Below are 19,960 nucleotides of genomic sequence, written 5' to 3' on the forward strand. Positions count from 1 at the left end.
TCGGCGACCGTATTATCCTCCCCAGCAACATGTTGGATGTCTGTCATGAACTCGGAAATGAAGGAGAGCTGGCGTTGTTGACGAGCGGACCACGGCTCCGAGACCTTGGCCATGGCAAAAAGCAGGGGCTTGTGGTCCACAAACGCCGTGAATGGGGGGGCTTCCAACAGGTAACGGAAGTGTCGGACAGCTGGGTAGAGGCCTAGGAGCTCACGATCGAAGGTACTGTACTTTCGTTCATTAGGGCAGAGCTGCCGGCTAAAAAAAGCAAGCTGCTGCCATGCCCCATTGACCCACTGCTCATGCACAGCCCCAACCGCGTAGTCCGAAGCGTCCGTGGTGAGAGCAATCGGTGCATCGGGCGACGGATGCGCCAGCATGGTTGCGCTGGCGAGGGCCAGTTTAGCATCCGTGAAAGCCGTGGCCATCTCCTCGGTCCAGTCAATGGAGCGTTTGGTAGGCTTGCCCTCGAGGGCCTCATAAAGGGGCCGCATGAGCTGGGCCGCACGAGGCACGAAAGGATGGTAAAAGTTCACCATGCCGAAAAACTCCTGCAGGGCCTTGACGGTGAGGGGGCGCGGAAAACCTTTCACAGCCTCCACTTTAGACGGCAGTGGGACGAGCTGGGCCGCACGAGGAACGAAAGGATGGTAAAAGTTCACCATGCCCAAAAACTCCTGCAGGGCCTTGACGGTGAGGGTGCGCTAGGAAAACCTTTCACAGCCTCCACTTTAGACAGCAGTGGGACGGCAGTGGGAAGGCCCCCTCCTTCGTGATGCGGTGGCCGAGAAAGTCAATTGAAGCCACCCCGAACAAGCACTTGGCCGGGTTAATGATAAGGCCATGCTGACTGACGCGTTCAAAGAACGCTCGGAGGTGAAGCATGTGCTCCGTCCTGGAAGCGCTGGCGATGAGGATATCGTCCAGGAAGACGAACAGAAACGGCAAATCCGGCAACATGCTGTCCATCAGGCGCTGGGAAGCCTGGGCCGCGTTTTTGAACCCAAAAGGCATATGGAGGAATTCAAAAAGTCCGAACGGTGTAATCACCGTGGTCTTAGGAATGTCCTGCAGCCGGACAGGGACCTGTGGTAACCACGAACGAGGTCCACCTTAGAAAAAAAAACTTTACCGGCCAAGTGGGCAGAAAAATCCTGGATGTGCGGGATTGGGTAGCAGTCGGGGGTAGTCGCGTCGTTGAGGTGGCGATAATCCCTGCACGGGTGCCAACCGCCACCCAGCTTCGGCGCAATGTGGAGAGGCGAGGCCCACGGGCTGTCGGACCATCACACGATGCCAAAATGCTCCAACGTGTCGAACTCCGCCTTTGCGATAGCGAGTTTCCCTGGTCGAGGCGTCGAGCCCGGGCGTAGACAGGCGGGCCAGTGGTCGGAATGTGATGCTCCACCCTGTGCTTGACGGTAACGGCCGAAAAGGTGGGCCGTGTAAGAGCCGGGAACTCAGTGAGGAGGCAGGCGAACTCATCAGAGGTCGAGAGCGTGCACGTAAGCCTTGTCGAAGCGGACCCGCTCAGCGAGCATGGAAGAGAACTGAAGGTCTCTGCATTAACGAGCCGCCGATTTTTTACATCCACCAATAGGCTGTTGGCGCAGAGGAAATCAGTGCCCAGCAAGGGGGTGGACACCTTCGCCGTGACAAAATCCCATGTAAACCGCTGCCCGCCCAAGCACAGTGCCATGGTCCGTTTTCCAAAAGTCTGAATAGCACTGCCGTTGGCGACTTCCAGGGCGGGGCCGTGACTCCTGGCCTCCCGGTCCAATGCCGACGCAGGTAGAACGCTCACCTGGACCCCTGTGTCGCAGAGGAAACGACGTCCAGAGTCGGTGTCCGAAATGAACAGTAAACTTCCTGAACGGCCGATGCTCATGGCAGTTAACGAGCGCCGGCCATCTCGTTTCCCGACTCGCTGAAGCTGCAGGGTGGCCGGCATGCCTTGGCCTTGGAACCAAATCTTGCGTGGTAAAAGCACAAGTCTGGGGCTTTCCGCCGCTGGGTCGTAATGGCGGCCGCGACGGTGTCCGCCATCGGCGCAGGCTCGACGGGGTCGGGGTCCCATGCGGCGCACTACATTGCTGTCTGGCGGAGAAATACTTGTCTGCTTCCCTGGCCAGGGCGCAGAAATCCTTAACAGACGAGTTGGCCAGGGCTGCCCGTACCTGACCTGGCAGCTGTTGCAGGAACAGTTCTTTGAAGAGGAAAGATGGTCGGTGGCTGCCCAGGAGAGACAACATGTGGTCCATAAGGTCCAACGGCTTAGAGTCGCCCAGCCCGGGTAGAGAAAGTAGTTCGCGGGCGCGCTCGGCCTCAGTGCGCTCGAAGGTTACAAGCAGCAGCGCTTTTAGCGTCTCGTACTTGCGGTCCTTCGGAGGATCCTGAAGAAGGCTCACCACTCTGGTCGCAGTGGAGCAGCTGAGCGCAGACACGACATAGTAATACTTCGTGTCGTCGGCAGAAATGCACCGAATGGCAAATTGAGCCTCAGCTTGTGCGAACCAGACGGCCGCTTGTCGTTCCCAAAACTCCGGCAGTTTAATCGAAACTGCGCTTGTCGCCATGTTCGTTTGAAGCTCCGAAAACGTCGAGAGCAAGACGGGGTCACCAATGTAGGAGTTGCCGGTGACGAGAGGACGAGACACTTCTCAGCTGTTCAAAGCTCCTTTATTCCAACAGAACTAACTCGTGACCGGAACTCATAAATCATTTATAACGCAAAAGCACTCTTCGGGGGGCGTGGCTCGCCACGCGCACGCCACGCCACGCCACGCCCATACAATCAATGGCCCCACTGGTCCCGTGCCTGTGGATTATGTCCCAATGGGGTAACCCCTACAGTGATACTTACTATATTATTATGAAAACGATACTACTGTAACAAGAAACCTGGGCTTAATTTGCCCGAAGCGGTCCAAAGGTGAGACATGAATCCTAAGGCCTATATGTACCGTATTGTTGCAGGAGCCTTAACGTCTATGCTTTTGATAAATTCATGGTCATTTTCACAATCAGTTTGTTTGTGTTTCACACTGAATGAAGAACATAAAGGAAGAGCATGCAGATTGTGACATATGACAGGTTCGACGATCTGTTCGGCCTGAACGAAATTGGAATCAAAATGGTGGTATGCAAAGAGTCAGCTGTGGTGGTTCATGTGCAGCCACCCTGCTGCTGGTTGCATCATTTTTTTGTGGGCACATCTGCCGCTGATGCAGTGCCTCTCTATAGCTAGTTATCTGGTGTTCATTTTGCTGAGCTCAGAAGGATGACAGGCTGAACCAACCCCAAATCAACCCCACCTGGCATTAATTCAATGGGATTCGAGCTCAGGACCTTAGGATCCCTAGCCCGCCACCCTAACCATTAGGCCAACACCAGGTGATACTGCCGTAATGACATCAGACGTAATCACATCACCCTGTCATGTGACCAGATTCTCAGCGCTGATTGGTATATATTTGATGGGACATACATACATACATACATACATACATACTTACATATGGACGGACAAACACTGTTCTAGGCGGCTTTGCCCTATGGGCTATGCCGTAAAAAATACAAGCAAAACAACATTTGAATATATGGTAGCAACAACAAAGCAGATGTTGAAGAAGGAAAAGCCCTGAGGGCAGATAATAAAAGAGAAAGGAGTCTACAGCAGTGATGCTTTGTATGGATGTCAAATATCCTCAAATTCAGGTATGGGAATGGGATACTTCACTTGTGTGATGGTTCAGAAAAAAAGTAAAGTCATAGGTCCACCTAAGGTTCCCTGTTGTCAGGAGGAATATGGGAAGGCAGGCAAGAAGAGCAAGCAAAATAAAAAATAACATATATGTATATAATGCAGTGATGTTATGTGGAAAATGGCAAGGATGGATATCTGGCTTTGTAACATTTGAAAGTTGAGTGAACTCTGCCCTGCGGGTCATGGACTCTTGGATATATCTGATGTGGAGGTGGCAACTTCCGCCTCACATAGTCAGATAAAATAGAAGCAGCAAATGTCATGAATATTTTTATTGAAGATTATTCGTCATCAAGCACCGGCTCTCTGCAACATCGACTGTATAGTAGGGTCAATATACGAAAAAAACTCACCTAACCCCAACAAAATTGATACAAAAGGTTTTTCAATGGATTCTGGTACCATTGGGCATGCTAAATAACATACTAAAAATCTAGTAACATCTGACTTCCGGAAAGGGGTCATTTTCAAGATGGCGTCCAAGATGGCTGCCGGGAGCTTAAAATGGCCATATCTCAATTATTATTCAACCTAGAAAGGTGGTTTTGGTGTCTAACCCTAGATTTTAGGGCCCAAGGAATCCAATTGAATCAATAAAATTACCATCAGTTAATTATTTATTGACAAGTCCAAGATGGCATCCCAAGGTGACATCCTGATCCACTAAAATGGCTCTGTCGAATAGTAGTCAACCTAGAGAGATTTTTTCAGTGTGTATACCTCGGTTTAAGGCACCCAGGAAATCATCAAAATTACTTAAATAAGCACAAAGTAATCAAGTAATCCAGTAAGCCAGGTTTACCAACCCATTAGGCATTTGTTGTCTTGTACAGTTAGTCGCTATTCATCGTCATCCTCCGACTCCTCTGGAAGAAACTTGTAATGTGGATTGTCATATTCTTCTTAAGCATGCACAATGGTACCAGAATCCATTGAAAAACCTTTTGTATCAATTTTTTGGGGGTTCAACCATATATTGACCCCTCTATACTTTTCGGTATCCACGAGACTCCAGAAATTTGTGACAGATTGCCTTAAGTTTCAACTGAATGTCATTTTGAAGGCTGATAATATGGATTTTGTTTATGCATACATGTACCAAATAATATACTTATTCCTTTTGAGATTAAAATTAATTGTTTGTCAGATTTTTCAGTCCCCCACCCTCCCCAATATAAAATAGTCTGTCCCTTGCCATAACCTCTCAAGCTTTGTACAAACCTTTGTCTGTAATGATCACTGAATACTGTGGACTGGAGTCACAGGTGGCAGTGGCGTAGACACATTACACTCTTATCTCCAATCTGAAACACACAATTGGTTCATTATCTGGTGAGTCGGAGGATGCCGATGAATAGCGACTAACTGTATAAGACAACAAATGCCTAATGGGCTGGTAAACCTGGCTTACTGGATTACCTGATTACTTTGTGCTTATTTAAGTAATTTTGATGATTTTCTGGGTGCCTTAAACCTAGGTATACACACTGAAAAAATCTCTCTAGGTTGACTACTATTCGACAGAGCCATTTTAGTGGATCAGGATGTCACCTTGGGATGCCATCTTGGACTTGTCAATAAATAATTAACTGACGGTAATTTTATTGATTCAATTGGATTCCTTGGGCCCGAAAACCTAGGGTTGGACACCAAAACCACCTTTCTAGGTTGAATAATAATTGAGATATGGCCATTTTAAGCTCCCGGCGGCCATCTTGGACGCCATCTTGAAAATGACCCCTTTCCGGAAGTCAGATGTTACTAGATTTTTAGTATGTTATTTAGCATGCCCAATGGCACCAGAATCCATTGAAAAACCTTTTGTATCAAATTTTTTGGGGTTCAACCATATATTGACCCCTCGAGTAGCCTTCTGTTGTCATTGGAAGGGCCTGAAGGTAGTGGAAGGTAGTGGAAGACACCAGCTAGATAGTGGAAGACCCACGACTAATACTACACTATTTTCACCAGCTAGGTAGTGGAAGACCCACTACAAATACTACACTATTTTCACTAGTACTACTACTATTACAACCAGTAGTAAGTCGTACTGTAATGCTGCCAATGATTCTAACCTGCTTGTAGGGTCAGCCTGGGGAAGCTTTTGATCTAAATCTTCCACAAGCCAGCTGCCCAGGCCTAACGTTAAATTCGAGTTGATCTGGGCAGGAAATTGGAATTTAGCCAGCACATCAGCAATAACTCACCTCATATTCACGAAACTATGGACCTTTTATATCTACCAAATAATACTAGTGGATAGGACACGTAGTTTTTGCATTCGTCCGAGGGATGGTATAATTTGTTATTCAACTCCCGACTTGCAAAGCACAAAGCACCAAATCTGAGAGTTTATAGCAGGGGTTCCCAAATCCAGGGTCGCGACCCGAACTTCAAAACCCGAAAGACCTGAAAGAAAAACTTGAAAAGCATCAAAGCCAGACTTTACAGCTCAAAGGTAAGTATGGTACCTCTCCATCATCCTGTCGGACTGGGCAGTGGATGATCCAGCTGCTAGCTAATTATAAATTTACGAGCAGGTACCCATGAAAATTCCACGTCAATCATGTAAAATGTGACTTTAAGTCCTCACAAACTCCTCTGCCCCATCCTTACAAACCCTGAGCCATCAACCCCCTTCCCAAACCTGTTCATCAATCCCCCCTCCCAAATCATCAACTCCCTAACCCTCCCAAACACCAAGTCCTCAACCCACTCTCCCAACCCACTGGATCCCCTCTCCACTCCAAACATTCAACCCCACTCCTCCCTCAGCAAAAGTCCTCAACTCCCCCCCTCCCAACCCCGTCCCATCTTTGCTCCCTCCCATCCCCCCTCTGAACCCCAGTTTTCTGTGCTCCCCTCCCTCTTCCCCCCTTCTCGCTCATAAGAGCAAAAGGGCATTCTTACATGGATCATTACATATTTAATATCGTGTCACCACAATCACCGAGTTTGAAGTTGTCTGACTTGGAACTTGGAACCTCATTATCATTACTCGTCAAGAAACAGCTATCTCAGTATTGTAGTGTATTTTGTGTCACTGACAATCACTCGAAAAGCGTTTTTACATTTGGTAAAAATATATAAAAAATAACCAGCTTTTGTTTCCGACCACCCCTCTTTTTTCAGCTCGAACTTGCCACATATGTTTATTTACTTTACATATTATGTAATCAAAACGTACCTTTATTTCCTCAAAACGTACCTTTATTTCATGATCGTAAATTTTGTTTTTCATTCTTCAAATGTACACCAGAGGCATGAAGCCTGAGGACCTAGTCTTGAAGCCTGAGGCCAATAAGTGGGGCCCAAAATGGCAGACGTGGGATATGATTTTTTTTGAGGTTACAATTGTGGGTGGAATCAGGCCAGCCAAGACAGACTGGCAGAGAATATATATATATATATATATACAGGCCTATATTTATATATATATACGTATATATATATATATATATATATATATATAATTATATATATAATTATATATATATATATATATATATATACAGGCCTATATTTATATATATATATATATATATATATATATATATATATAATTATATATATAATTATATATATATATATATATATACTGTATATATATATATATATATATATATATATATATATAAATATAGGCCTGTATATATATATATATATAAATAAATATAGGCCTGTATATATATATATATATAGTATATAATCTACCGAAATTTACTGTCATCTGTTGAAATTCCAAAGCAATGTGCAAGTTCAATGATATGCACAGATGGGTAGCTGGTGGCATGGCGTCAGCATAACTTTAAGGTACGGGTGATTTATCTAACTCAATGTCAGGGCTAATTACCTCAAGGTTGATGTTGCAAGAACGATTTTTGAACATTTTAACAAACCCAAAATAAGGCTCTTTCTTCAATGAAAGCGTGAGGATATGATTAACATTTTTGTTATACAATCAAAACCATTTTAAATGGCTCACCTGAATGCAATCACATTAAAATGTTCCAAACAGCACAAACAATGATCATATTTTGCCTTCTCATATCTTAAGTATAATGCTTTATAAGATTAGAAAAGTGTCTTGTAAAAAACAAAATAGGTAAAATTCACCTTGATAGTGATTTGCTTCTGAAATTTGTGGTTAATGAAGTGTACAATTTTACGACGACGCAATGATCTCTTGGTCATGACATCATTAGGTAAGATTGTTCTATTAAGTCAGCATGAAAGATTCAAAGTGAAATGTCCAAGCATTTTGTTCACCTCCAATTCTTTTGTCTCCATTTTCTCGGATTATTTCCTCCGATCATTTAAGTTGGTGTCTTATTGTCCTCTGATCTTGTTTTTAACTCTTGTTGTGGCATGTGGCTCATTGTCATATTGTCATTGTCTCAAAGTTGTGGTTCATTGTCGTATTGTCATTGTCTCAAGGTTGAGGCTCATTGTCCTATTGTCATTGTCTCATAGTTGTGGCTCATTGTCGTATTGTCATTGTCTCGAAGTTGTGGCTCATTGTCGTATTGTCATTGTCTCGAGTTTGTGGCTCATTGTCGTATTGTCATTGTCTCGAGGTTGTGGCTCATTGTCATATTGTCATTGTCTCAAGGTTGTGGCTCATTGTCGTATTGTCATTGTCTCGAGGTTGTGGCTCATTGTCGTATTGTCATTGTCTCGAAGTTGTGGTTCATTGTCGTATTGTCATTGTCTCAATGTTGTGGCTCATTGTCGTATTGTCATTGTCTCGAGGTTGTGGCTCATTGTCGTATTGTCATTGTCTCAAGGTTGTGAATCATTGTCGTATTGTCATTGTCTCGAGGTTGTGGCTCATTGTCGTATTGTCATTGTCTCAAAGTTGTGGCTCATTTTCGTATTGTCATTGTCTCAAGGTTGTGGCTCATTGTCGTATTGTCATTGTCTCTAGGTGGTGGCTCATTGTCGTATTGTCATTGTCTCATAGTTGTGGCTCAATGTCATATTGCCATTGTCTCAAAGCTGTGGCTCATTGTCATATTTTCATTGTCTCAAAGTTGTGGCTCATTGTCGTATTGTCATTGTCTCTAGGTGGTGGCTCATTGTCGTATTGTCATTGTCTCATAGTTGTGGCTCAATATCGTATTGTCATTGTCTCAAAGTTGTGTCTCATTTTCGTATTGTCATTGTCTCAAGGGTGTGGCTCATTGTCGTATTGTCATTGTCTCAAGGGTGTGGCTCATTGTCGTATTGTCATTGTCTCAAAGTTGTGGCTCATTGTCATATTTTCATTGTCTCAAAGTTGTGGCTCATTGGCATATTGTCATTGTCTCAAGGTTGTTGCTCATTGTTGTATTGTCATTGTCTCAAGGTTGTGGTTCATTGTCGTATTATCATTGTCTCAAAGTTGTGGTTCATTGTCGTATTATTGTGCCTTGCGTACCTTCTCATGATCTTTTTATTCCTTTGCCGACATTCTACTTTCCTATTATCCCAACCACTCAATTGTCAAGATGGCCACCTCAATTTCCAGATGGTCAAACATGTTAATGTTTTTGGTGATTCCTGCACCTCGACTTATTATGTCGGAAAATATTATGTAATTTGTCTTTTTGCTGAAAGTAAAAGTGGCTGAACGAGGTACGGTGCAGTACCTGCGTTCCATATCTGAGAAATGGTGTGATTTGGCAGAGATGGTGTAATCTGTGGGTGGCAGCTTGCACATTATGTATGTTTCCATCTGGGATTTTGGAAGTGGATCTCGGTTTCTGTGCCACACCGGCAGTCTCTCTGGACTTTACTTTATAAACAGACATTGTACATGATGCCACATGGCTGCCCTGCTGTAATGAAGTCGATTTGGCCTTGCCAGAATATATTTTGGCTGATCATGAGTGTAAAATATATTTGAAGCACAGTCTGGTTGAAGAAGCTACCAGTATAATCCAAAGGCTTCTGGCATCTTCCTGTATTGCTTGATAGCTGGGTATTATCATGGTCTCTGAGCAGCTTTGATTTTGGCTTCTCTTGTCTGTTGTGTGGTCCATTGGTGCCACATATACCGTAGCACAACCTCGATAGATATCTATGTGCTATTCCCTGTTAGATGGATATAATACTGCTCTAAAGTATAGATTGCTGTGTTGTTTCTATTCCAGAATAAAAATGTGATTGGTGTCACATGCTCAAGATAGAAAAGATTATTCTAAAGGGTTCGCATATTTGTATGCAGATGGATAAATTATTCCAAAACATAACTAGAAAGCACGTAAAAATGCAAAGCCTGTCCACGTCTGTTTGTATTCAGTAGCACCTTTGACCTTTTGATCTAAAACAAACAAACAATCGGCTTCTAGGTTTTGATTGGTGAACCAATTCAATGACCCAATATGCAAATTCTTAAAATTTCAGGTCAATCAGATGGAAATTGATAATTTTGTGTGATGCTGACCTTTGAGCTTTTGACCAGATTATTAACTTTCCTTCTCCGTATTATCATAATAAAGCTTTGTTGAAAATTTGAGGACAAAACTCAAATGGTAAATTGAAATTTCAGGTTAATTGGATGAAAATTGATGATTTTATGTGATGCTGACCTTTGACCTTTTGACCTTTCGACAAAATTATTAATTTGCCTTCGCATTATCATAATAAAGGTTTGGTGAAAATTTGATGACAGTTGCTCAAATGGTGGAGAAGTTACGGCCCTGACAGACACACACGCACACAAGCGCACACACACAGGCGCATGCACGCACGCACATACATACACATACATACACATACACACGCACATACACACACACACACACACACACACACACGGAAGTGATTACAAAACCTTGTCTCCTGCTGCGCAGGTGTCGGGCTAACCAGACTCCATGGCTTAATGGCTAGAGCATTCGAAGGGTGTTCAGCAGTGGTTTTAACCTTGACCAATCAATACCAAGACTTTAAAAATGATCCATGCTGTTTTCCTTGTTTGATGCTGAGTATTTACAAAGGATAGAGCATGGATTAACAACCACAGGTTGGGAACCATTGCACAGGCTTGATGGGCCTAATGGCCTCCTCTTGCATTTACTTTTCTTGTAAGGGACTCATATTTATAACTTACTAGTGCATTGTAGTATAACAGGTACAGTAGTGAAAAGCAAAAGAGGAGATAGGTTAGAGAGACATATTATAAAATGTGAAAAACATAGTACACTTTGCGTCCCATTTTATAGTTTGGGATAAAGTCACGTGAAAAAGTAAATACACCCCGTGTAAAGTTTTGACTTTTTCAACATTTTGCAACATACTGCTATTTGATCTTCATTTCAACAATATTGATAGATAAAGGTGATATAAAATAACAAATATCATGAAACATTTACATTTTGTAGTCCATTGTATAATTTAAATAAACATAAATGCAAATTTCGCATGTGGAAAAAGTAAGTACACCCTTGGCTCCAATAGGTGGTATTGCCCCCTTTGGCAGAAACAACCTCAAGTAAGCGTTTCTTATAACTGTCTACCAGTCTCTGATATCGACTGGGAGAAATTTTTGCCCACTCCTCCATGCAGAATTCTTTCAGCTGTGCGATGTTTGAGGGGTTTATTGCATGCACAGCTCGTTTCAAATCCCCCCACAACATCTCGATGGGATTTAGATCCGGGCTTTGACTTGGGCATTCCAGAACCCCCCATTTCTTTCTTTTCAGCCATTCCTTGGTGGATTTACTGGTATGTTTAGGGTCATTGTCATGTTGCAAGGTCCACCTTCGGTTGAGCTTCAACTTTCCGACAGATGGCCTCACATTATCCTCAAGCACGCTCTGGTACAATGAAGAATTCATAGTGGATTCTATGATGGTGAGCTGCCCAGGCCCTGAGGCAGCAACGCTGCCCAAACCATAATATTTCCACCACCATGCTTTACAGTTGGTATCAGGTTCTTGCGGTCAAATGCTGTCTTTGGTTTTCGCCAAACATGTCTTCTGGTACTGTGGCCAAATAGCTCTACCTTTGACTCATCTGTCCAGAGCACATTGTTCCAGAAGTGCTGGTCTTTGCCTAGGTGTTCATTGGCAAACTTTAGTCTTGCCCTGATGTTCTTTCTGGACAGCAAAGTTTTCCTCCTGGCACACCTCCCATGCAGATCAAATTTGTGCAGCCTCTTTCTAATGGTAGACTCGTGCACTTTGACATCAACAGTGGCAAGAGCTACCTGTAGGTCCCGTGATGACATTCTGGGGTTCTTAGAGACTTCTTTCAGCATCTTGCGGTCTGCTCTCGGGCTGAACTTGCTGGGGCGGCCTGGCCTGAACAAGTTGGCAGTTGTTTGGAATCTTCTCCACTTGTAGATGATCTTCCGGACAGTCGAATGATTGATTTCAAATTGTTTGGAGATCTTTTTAAATCCCTTCCCAAACTCGTAGGCATCTATAACCTTCTTTCTGAAGGCCTCAGAGAGCTCTTTTGATCGAAGCATGGTGACACCGCACACTTCAACAACAAAGAGCAAACCAAACTAAATGTCTGAGGTTTAACTAAGACAGGTTCCTGCAAGATCCTCTCTAACGATGTTCTAATCATTTGCACCTGAGCTGGTGCACCTGATTCTAATTCTAGGTATTTGAAGTAGTGATAAATGTAGGGGTGTACTTACTTTTTCCACATGCGAAATTTGCATTTATGTTTATTTAAATTATACAATGGACTACAAAATGTAAATGTTTCATGATATTTGTTATATTATATCACCTTTATCTATCAATATTATTGAAATGAAGATCAAATAGCTGTATGTTGAAATATGTTGAAAAAGTCAAAACTTTACATGGCATGTACTTACTTTTTCACGTGACTGTATATGGCTCATAAAACATATAAGATTGGTCCATCTTTTTCATGAACCTATTGGCCAGGCAGAATATTGAATTGGAGCTGGTTATGGCAGGAAATATAGGCATTTGCCTAGGGTGCCGGAGATAGCTTGCCTACATCAGTTAAAATGTACTGTTGGATCTTTAACTTCTTCAGCAATCAATGTCAATGCTAGCAGATGGGTCAGCCAGATTAACAATCTGATGGACGGTGCCTCCATTGACGCAACGCACTCTTGGACTATTTATTATTGTGAAAACAATAACGCCAATGCATAAGGCCATTATTTAAAATTCTATCAAAAAAGATCAAGTAACATATTTTTGTCTCCATGCTTAAAAAAAAGAGAAATGGTGGGATATTGTAATCGTCTCTGTCTGTCTGTCTGTCTGTCATGCTATCTCCTCCTAAACGGGTGTGCAGAAATTTACTAAACGTGGTAGTTTTACATTCACCCAATGACAAGAGGGTGCGAGAGCTGTATCTTTTTTTGGCCACCACCACACGCCCTGTGGTGGGGTCAAAAAGAAAACACAAAAATGCAATTCCAGGCACATTTTTAAAATGGAACTTTGTGTATGAAATCAACATTGGGGGACACATGAAATATGTGATGATTTTTTGGGATTTGACTCCCGGTTCATGTCCCCAGGGTGTGGGGCCTTGGGGTCACAGGGGTCTAAACAGAGTATTTTTGAACTCAAAATTTGATATTGGGTCATTCCTGGTGGAACCTTTTTGCCATTTTCAAACTTTGCTTTACGTGGGAAGCGTGGGATTTCCGATGGCGTGCCATCGACTTTGCTCTGGTTGGGGTTGTATATTAAATTAAAGCAGATGTTATGAATGCAGTCATGAAGAGTTACGTGCAAAAGTGGCTTTTTAAAATACAGATATTGAGGCTAACAGACATATTATGGGGGTAAATGGTAAACAGAAGGATGACAACAAATGGATTCCCAAATCACAAGGGAAGGAATTGTAGAAGAGCAGGGACAGGCCGTGGTTTCGTTCATCAGTGCCTATTCCTTCCTTGTTGTAAAAATTAATTAATTAATTAATTCCTATACTGTATAGTACCATTGAACTGCATCTACTCAAAATATAAACGACACGCAGAAGGAATGAATACTTGAAAGTTCAAATAATGGATGGTATTGAGGGAGGTAGCTGGTAGGTCACCTGCTTCTTTCAAAATGGCGTCTGTAACAGACTATGAAATTGTACAATTGTTTGTTGATTTAGGCGTTGTGTGATGCGTGAGGCAAAGTTGTCAATGTCTCAACTACAACTGCTTGTAGGTCAACATCAAAAAAGCATTTGCTGGTTGTACTAGCAATTTACATGGTGCTGCTGTTGGCCTCCAGATCCCCTGATACTGCTCAAGGCACATTATGATCAAATGTAATCAGTCCTGTAGTTATGTCTGCTAAACTTTCTCCATCATTATTCATTAGCCATGTCTGCATGCGCATTGCCATCGTCATGTGATGCCATTATGAGGACACCAACCCAAAGGTGAATGTGACAGCAGCAAAATATAGCTTGAATTTAATTTTGTTTGGTTATTTTTTAGTTTTGCTTTGCTTCCATTGGAAACTTCTATCGAGACAAGATGAAAGCTGAGGATTAAATTTCAGTCTTCATCCCCTTTCATTTTCCTTTTTCATGTCTCGCATGTTCCTTTCCTACCCAACTCTATCTTGGTTTGTCTACTCGTATTCTTAATTTGGAAAAATAAATTTCATGTGTTTTATTCTTGGATTTGTTGCAGCTTAGCAAGTTGAGAACTCATCATCCTTCTCTTCCCTTTCAGATATGTTCATTTTCCTATTCCACTAATCCCTACCCTTCCCTCCTTTTCCAGCCTACTTTTTTCTCCTTTTCCTACTTTCCTTCCATCTCCTTATTTATTCTCCTTTCTTGCTCCTCTTCCCTCTTCAAACTGATATTCTTTCCCTCTTCCCTGTCTTACTTCCTCTCCCAATATTTCCCATCCCATTACTCTCATTCCTTAGTCCTCCTCCTTCCCCATTCCACATACGGTCTGTCAACCAACTTTTCATCCCTCCATTTTCTCCTTCCTCCTCCTATTCACCTTTGCCATGCTGTCCCGTCATACACCTGAAGTACCATACAGTTTTGTCATTACAGTAATGTTTTATCATGCATTTGACACATGGTACATTGTGTTACTTGCAAAATCGAACATTTTTCAGGTATATTAGTTGGTCTTGTGCGTTATTCTGTCTGTCTGTTTCTTTGTCGGTCAATCGTCTACAGGTCACAATTCTAAACCGAACAACATGAAACTTTACAAAGGTAGAGAGGTAGTGACAACTGAGAAGCCTATTGATTTCGAGGTCAAAGGTCAAAGGTCATATTGAGGCCAAATTTCTAAAATTTACATTTTTCATCTGATTTAATTGAAAGTTGGACAGCATTTGCATATTGAGTCACTAAATTGGGAAGCCAACTGTTTTTGAGGTCAAAAGGTGAAATGTCAACTCGAGGTCAAACTTCTAAAATCGTCAATTTTCATCTGAAAAATCGTCACTTTTCATCCTATTAACTTGAAAATTAAATAGCAATTACATAGTGCATCACTGAATTGGGAAAGCAACTATTTTTGAGGTCAAAAGGTCAAAAGGCAACTCAAAATCAAACTTCTAAAATTGTCAGTGTGTGAGGTTTATAGCAGTTTGACAGTTTATAGTTTTTTGTTTTTTTTGTATACTGAATCGAGGCTCGTGAAAGAGCTAACATTTATTTCACAAACAAATCAACCAGACAAACAAAATATACAAAAAGAGGGAGCGGAAGACAAGATGGGGAGAGAAGGGGAAGCACACAACCACAACATTTGAGAGCAGGGAGAAGTGTGGGAGGGAGAGGGCTTGGGGGCAGGAGGCGTGGGAAGGGGAGGGGGGGGGGAGGTATAAAACACAAGGGGACCGAAATTAGCGGGGGTAGAAAAGATCAAGGTTTTGGATGGGGGAAGATAAGAGATGGTGGTGAACAGCTGTTTTAAAGACCTGGAGGGTAGAGTGGGATTGAAGAGCGTGAGGGAGTTTGTTCCAGAGGCGGGAGAAAAGAGGAATGAAGGAGTGAAGGTGAGCAGAAAGTCTTGATTTTGGCAGTTTAACCATAAGAGGGTTGCAGGCAGATCTTGTGCGACCTGTAGGAATATTTGGGGGACAGAGCCCAGAGAGAGCTGGGGAGGCAAGGCCAGAGAGGAGTCGGTAGAAGACGGAAAGACCACCAACCTGCCTGCGGTGAGTGAGTGAAAGGCCCTTGGAGTTAGCTTCATCGCGGGAGATTCCAATGATTCTGAACGCTTTGGTTTCAACAGCTTGAAGACGGGCTAGGTGTGAGGCAGGAGCACCAGACCAGAGGGGAGAGCAGTATTCCATAGAGCTGCGGATGAAAGCCTTGTATGTGGTGAGGAGCTCAGGTGTGCCAAGGAAGGACTTCGCACGACGGAGGATGCCCAGTCGGCGACTGGCTTTGGAGGCCAGATTTGAAATGTGGTTTTCCCAGGAAAGATCATGGCAGATAGTGAGACCCAAAAGCTTGAGTGACAGAACTTCTTGGAGAGGATTATTCAGAAAGTGGATGGGAGGGTTTTCCAGTCGGTCTTTTCGGAGAGACATCGTATAGACATCGTAGACAGTTGGGTCGGGATTTGAACCCAGGCTAGACAGCTTCGAGGTGAATGCGCGTACCTCTTGATATGCCCTTGGGCCTTGGTACATCTTGATCTGCATACATTTTGCAAACGTCACAAGTATTGAAGTGAAGCTTAAATCGTGCACTTATTAAAATGTGAGAGGTCATAAAATGTAAGATGGCTTGTTAAACATATGATTGGAAAAAGACATACTCGAAACTGCCAACATAAAGTAGCATTGAGGGGCAGAGGACCGAGTTAAACCTCGGGTTAAAAACTTAACTTAAACCTTGTGGTTCTAAAACAATGAAAAACTTCGACCAGACTTAGTTGTGTAATGGTGAGAGCATACACTCTGAGTGTGGGAGGTCGGTGGTTCGAGCCATGCCAAACACTTTTAAAATGGTGTGTGCTGCTTACTTATTCGACGCTCAGCATTTAAAAAGGATACAGTACATGCAAACAACCATATGTTGGCAACCATTGTGCACGCTTGATGCCTTAATAATGGTCTCCTGCATTGAAGTTCCGGAAGGGAAATCTTATTATAATCATTATTAGCTCGTAGCGGGAGACGGGGTTTTGCAATTACTTCTGTGTGTGTGTGTGTGTGTGTGTGTGTGTGTGTGTGTGTGTGTGTGTGTGTGTGTGTGTGTGTGCCTGTGTGCATGTGTGTGTGTCATCACTTCTTTTTTCAGCATTTGAGCTTTTCTCATCAAATTTTCAACAAAGATTTATTATGAGAATATGGAGAACACAATTTTTTTTCAAAAGGTCAAAGGTCAGCATCACCTTAAGTCATCAATTTTCATCCAATTGACATGAATTTTCAATTTACCCTTTGAGCTTTGTCATTAATTTTTAACAAAACTTTATTATGAGAATATGGAGAAGATAAATTAAGAACTTAATCAAAAGGTCAAAGGTCAGCATCACATAAAATAGTCAACTTCATCCAATTGACCTGAAATTTTAAGAATTTGCATATTGGGTCACTGAATCGGTTCACCAATCAAATGCTAGAAGGCAATTGCTTCTTTTTTTTTAGATCAAAAGGTCAAAGGTCAAGGTTGCATAAAATCGTCAATATTCATCAGATTGATTTGAAATTTAAGAAGGGTTTGCATATTGGGTCACTGAAGCCTAATGCCTTTGAGGTCAAAAGTTCAATGTCGCCTAAAATCGTCAATTTCTTGGTATATTTTCGCTGTTTTTGTCATGTTTAGAATGTGTTAAGAAGAAGAAGTCTGAATACAAAGCGGACGCGGACAGGCTTTGCATTTTCTGATGCTTTTGAGTTATTAGGTTTCCTCTACAATGTAATTGTATGCCTTTTGTTTTTCCGAGAGTTTTTCTTATTATTATTCTTCCACCCTATTTTTCACTTCCGAAAACTTTTAAATTAATGTTCTCAGCAACCTTTGGTCCGATTGACAAGAAATTATCATCCAACGATCGGCTAGGCACGAATAATGTTGTACTGCTAAATATGACGTCATAGGTCACGTGGTATGGGCGCCATCTTGGAAAACACCTTCAACTTTGCCCCTCTATATCTCCGAAATGGCTCAATGGAAAAAATTGAGTCAGGCTCATTCTAAAGAACTCTCCAATGGGACCAAAAAACGTGTTTATTTAGTATATTAAAAGTGCTAACGTTACGAGGTTAGAATTCGACAAAGAGATCCCTTGCTCCCACCAATATTATTTTTTTTACATAACATTCGTTAAAAAAAAAACTAAGAATGCAGAAAATTTCGACGTCATACGTCACATGGTTCGGCCGCCATATTGTTTTTCGCAAAAAACACTAAAAACCCTTTTTCTCCGCAACGGCTGAACAGATCGAGGCCAAACTTTGCAGGCAGAATCGCATACCCATGACGAACAAAAAAGTCAGTGAGCATGACGTCATAAGTCACACGGTTTTGGAGTTATGGCGTTTTTAAGCATAAACCTTTAAAACCTAGCTCCTCCCTAATTTTTGATCCAATCGAGGGGAAACTTCACAGATGTCTTCAGCATATCAGTCTGCTGAACGTCCTTTTGGAATTTGTGATAGGTCACATGGTTTGGCAGTGATTTATAATTAATTGAACGAAAATATTTTTTAAAATTATATCTCTTGAACCGCTTCATTGATCGACGTGAAACTTTATAATATGGTAGAAGTCATGAAGGGGAACAAGTGTGCACAATTTCACGATGATTGGATGTATGGTCTGGGAGCTAGAAGTTATTTTGTGAAGAAGAAGAAACGCAACACCTTTTTCTGAGGTTGTCGAGAGTGGGGAATTAATTAATTATCACACTGTACAGATGTGCAGTTAGCGCACGGAGCGACTTCACAGGGTCATTTGAACCTCAAATAAAATTCTGATTTCAGATTTGGCAATCGTTCGGGTATATTCACACACGACCAAAACAGATTTGGCGAAATTCCGACTATTTTTGACGAAAATATGACACTATCGCATTTTACATGGAGAATCTAAAGTTGTTACTGTGAGGAAGAAACTCTGCCCGAGCTTCCCAGGCCATCTATATAATAATACCGTAAGGACTCGACTTTGTTATCCCTTTTACGCCGCACCCAGTGACCCGATGCCCACGGCACTAATGCATTTTCCATCTACGAACCGCGCTCTTTGTTTATCACGTACAGCCACACTCGAAAAATCAGAATTCGCCGACTTTGGGACCCAAAAGCATCCGATTATCGGCCGATACGGCGCCATCTTACGACACCATCGTATTGGCGTCTGCTGGGCGAAGGCAATGCGAGCCGTCCGCTGATTGGACAGTCGAGTGGTGTGATGGGTGGTGTGAACCAAATGGTCTTTTTATTCCCTTGAACATTTGAAATTAGGATATATAAGGAAACGTCTTTATCGTCATTTTAATAAAGTTAAATGGAGTGACGTTGCGATACTCGGGGTGCGTTGCATAAATCCTCATAACTCAGAGAGGTGTTGCAGGTGGCGAGACATAAGGAAGCTTAAAGATAACGAGCTGAAAACAGACGAACGATATCCCTTCCGTGGATGTTCCACGGGTTTCACGTCTTTATCGTCATTTTAATAAAGTTAAATGGAGTGACGTTGCGATCAGTGAGTTGTACTTGTATACGAAGAGATAAAAGGATGGCATTGACTTCGAGACGGTACGTGATAGTTGGCTGCGGCTGGCTGATGCTGCGTTTTTTTTCGAAGTGCCATGGATGCTGATGGACATAATAAAGGTATCGGCTGATCTCTCATCGTAATATTACTCGATGGAAATGAACTGTTTCTTTGTTTGTCATTTCCTGTGCAATAATGTCAAATTGATGTCAGACATCCTTTTCTATTGACAGCTGCTCTCCTTTTCGATGGCATCGTCTATTGATATGCATGTTCTTCTTTCATATAATTTTACACATTCACAATCAGTATTTCAATTCTTGCAGACATTGGAAAGGACGTTGACTCACAGGCCAACTCTCTGGCTCAACCACAGGCCGACGCACAGGTGATGTAATTGTGAGTAGCATTTTTGCACAAGTGAAAATGGATCTTTCTTCCTAACTCTTACTCGGACAAGCAAATCCCCTATGCCATCCATAATGGTACACTCTATCCATACACCACATCCTCCCTTCCGTGGATGTTCCACGGGTTTCGGCTAGTCTATAT

At 42.6% G+C, this 19,960-nt stretch overlaps 1 protein-coding gene and 1 long non-coding RNA gene across 15 annotated transcripts in view; one reads left to right on the forward strand and one right to left on the reverse strand.

Annotated features, from left to right (window-relative positions):
• The window catches only part of LOC137420807 (synphilin-1), a 406,546-nt gene that overhangs the window by 212,419 nt on the left and 174,167 nt on the right, over nucleotides 1-19,960 (forward strand). Inside the window, exon 1 of one of the 13 annotated variants that reach the window (XM_068106203.2) lies at nucleotides 19,735-19,807. The exons of the other annotated variants lie outside the window; for them this stretch is intronic. The gene's annotated coding sequence lies outside the window, so the exon portion shown is untranslated. Of the gene's footprint in view, nucleotides 1-19,734; nucleotides 19,808-19,960 lie in introns of those variants that run through there. 13 annotated transcript variants of the gene reach the window in all.
• The window catches only part of LOC137420809 (uncharacterized), an 83,895-nt gene that overhangs the window by 26,429 nt on the left and 37,506 nt on the right, over nucleotides 1-19,960 (reverse strand). The gene's annotated exons all lie outside the window — the stretch shown is intronic.

Source organism: Myxine glutinosa, chromosome 2, assembly GCF_964187855.1.
Source record: "Myxine glutinosa chromosome 2, kmMyxGlut1.1, whole genome shotgun sequence".
Lineage (NCBI taxonomy): Eukaryota > Metazoa > Chordata > Myxini > Myxiniformes > Myxinidae > Myxine > Myxine glutinosa.